This window comes from Bombyx mori, chromosome 23, assembly GCF_030269925.1.
Source record: "Bombyx mori chromosome 23, ASM3026992v2".
Taxonomy (NCBI): domain Eukaryota; kingdom Metazoa; phylum Arthropoda; class Insecta; order Lepidoptera; family Bombycidae; genus Bombyx; species Bombyx mori.
In genome coordinates, this window is record NC_085129.1 from 4,439,672 (window position 1) to 4,442,783 (window position 3,112).

Sequence of the window (3,112 nt, forward strand, 5' to 3'; positions counted from 1 at the left end):
AACCCTCTTTCAAATTGTCCATTTAAACCCTTTTAGGATAGGATCAGATAAAAAAACACCTGGCCAAGATTAAACTGTGGGGAGGTCTCACGCCATATGATGGTCCGATGACACGGACTAAATTAAAATAATTAATCATTATTTAAGTTCGACCCCATGGTAATGATGAACGCCCGCGGGTGGGTTTCTATATTACAAGACGTTTCCTGTCTAAAGTTTTGTTTAAGTTATGCTTATAAATCAATATACGAGTATGTCGGAGTTGGGACGGCTATTTTTATCGGATAAGAGCTATGGTGTTTGAATTGACATGCATGTTGTTGATAATAGTAAAATTATTGTTGATAATACTAAAGTTCGAATCAAAAACATGTTGTTACTGTCACACAACATTCGCGTTCCAAGAATCCTACATGCACAGTATAAGACGAACAACTTCATTTTTTTTGTTTTTCTCCCTGGGTATTTGCTGGTAGCCTTGGGGACTATTCCAGCTACGCCCGGGTGGCTTAGTGAGCTAACGGGAACAACCTGAGAAAATTTGCTAACACAAGACCTAGTAAGAGCAGTGCTTCGCAGATTCTACCTCCGGACTGGAATTGCGACCCACTGAGAAGATCCGGCGAGAAATTCAGTGGACTGTCTCTTTGGGTTAGTTCCCTCGTGAACTCTTCGTCGCAATCGACGAGTTCGACGAGGACGTCTCGTCTTAGAATACATGGGAATTAGTCATTCGATTTAAGACCGCCTGTCTGTGGTTATATCTACAGGAATATATGTATTGCAACGTGCCATAGAGAGGGTTTTATCGGTTTCTTCTTTCGGCGTTTCTTTTACTTCTTCCAATATTTCGTTCTATAATTTTCATTTATTATTTATTTTCGATTATCAAGATAAACAAAACACATTTGATTCGTTTTTCCGTTTTTTTTTTGTCAAGATTTTATTGTTATTTGTATTGAGTACACAAAGAAATACGTTGAACTAAAATTAGATCTATAGAGAGGATTGTTGGGATACACATACTTTATGAGTGAATTTAAATGCGTATGTACTAAAGGAAGGACCCGAAGCCCGCCGACTGAGACGGTCGACCCCACCCTGATATCCGCGCGGACCCGACGGTGCCTCACGCGATGAGACTATGAAACGCCTTGCTTGGACTGGACAGTAATGTGCCATCTTGATTTTATTACTTTATTCGAATTTCGTTCGGACAGAGATTGGAGGATTCGATTTTGACAGACGTCAGTGTAGTTCGATACGCACACAGACATACATCGATCGATTCGATACAATATACACAAGCATCTAAGAGTAGGTGTTTGTAATGAAACAAAGCTCAGGATGTTTAAAGTACTATATAAATTTTTCGGTTTTCCTGAGTTATAGACTTAAATAAAACTACTTTTACGGCTTAATCTCGGGCATTTTATTGTCGCTATATTATTGTTAACGTTTCAAATACCTTACGATTTTCTTGGTCACTCACGACTAATGTGATATAGAAATAGAAAACTCGAGATTAAGCTGTGAAAGTGGTTTCAAAATGCATTCTTGTTTTCACGACATTGTCTTAATATAAAACTTACTGGTGGTAGGACCTCTTGTGAGTCCGCGCGGGTCGGTACCACCACCCTGCCTATTTCTGGCGTGAAGCAGTAATGCGTTTCGGTTTGAAGGGTGGGGCAGCCGTTGTAACTATACTTGAGACCTTAGAACTTGTATTTCAAGGTGGGTGGCGCATTTACGTTGTGGATGTCTATGGGCTCCAGTAACCACTTAACACCAGGTGGGCTGTGAGCTTGTCCACCCATCTAAGCAATAAAAAAAAAAAATAATAAAAACAATAATATCGCAAAACCATAAAATTTAAACAAACAGTTTGATATTCTTCCAACTATGTCGTGTGAACTAAAATGGGTCTAAAAATCTCAGATTCCCTTTATTAATACACAGCATCATTCCTTTGGCCGTGTATCCATAATCGAAGTTGTTGTCACTATATTAAATGACACTTTTTAATTTCACAATAGAAATATTCTTTTCCTTCGATTTATTTGACACTTGAGCCTTTTAAATCTCAAGGAACAAAGAAACGTATTAAAAAAAAAAAAAAACGCCGCCGAGGGCGTTCGAATTTCAATTACATAGACTCATCGTGTTTTGCTTTCGTTCATTCCATCCGAAATAATCTGTACCACAAACAGCGTTATGCAGTCCGATTGTCAAATATAATACGTCTTTTGTGTGCCGAAAATCGATTATGGCCTTTTTGTTGTCAAAATTCGAGGTTTGAAATTCTCGTGTTTCACAATAGTTACGATGTTTATCGGTGCCAGGTGTGTTCTGAGCTTAAGTGCGTTTTAATTGAGCGTTACGGAACTTTGTTAGGATATAATAGTTGAGAATGTTTGAGGTTTTGTTTGCTATATTAAATAGATCGGAGATAGACCTCTTCGGAAGAGCTATTCGGTTCAATGCGGCTTAGCATTCTTGTAATGTCTTAAGCTACAAGAAGTGGCTTAGTGGAAATAGTGTAATGAAATAGGAACAATGAAGATTCACAATGTGCGTGAACACAAGGAACAGTCTGATTAGAGTGTACGAATTAGAAGAAATTAAAGCTAAAATATAAGATAAAAACATTCTGTGAACCTTTTATGAAATGTTTGATAGTTAAATTTGATTATAATAATATACAATCTATTGTTCTAGACAAGCAAAGCAAACAAATATGAACTTGATTATTTCTTTGAAAGCTCATGGGAATTGCCGTTAATAGTGTCACTCAAGTCTGAAGTCTATTTGATTTGGAAATATCGAAGACGAATTATAGTTACTATATTATTAATATTGTACTGAATGAAGCATTAGAATACAAAGATGAAAAACCTGGTCATACTTTTGCTTTTTAGTTTAAGACATTTTTTAACTTCTTTTTTTTATGATTGAAAGATTACTGGTGGCCCGGAGGCCTTTCCAGTTTCACCAGGACAGGTGGGCGAGCAAAGGCTCAGCCGGAGATGTGGGATTTGATAACAACTGCCCGAGCGCCTCCGAAGGAGACCTAACAACTCAAGAGCAATTGTTTCGCGAATGAATCTACTAC

The 3,112-nt window shown here is 37.7% G+C and overlaps 1 long non-coding RNA gene across 1 annotated transcript; it reads left to right on the plus strand.

Annotated features, from left to right (window-relative positions):
• Positions 1–2,182: 2,182 nt before the first annotated feature.
• LOC110386935 (uncharacterized) lies at positions 2,183–2,898 on the plus strand. The gene is made up of 2 exons (XR_002431935.2): positions 2,183–2,342; positions 2,719–2,898. It is a non-coding gene; the product is annotated as an uncharacterized LOC110386935 (long non-coding RNA).
• Positions 2,899–3,112: the final 214 nt, after the last annotated feature.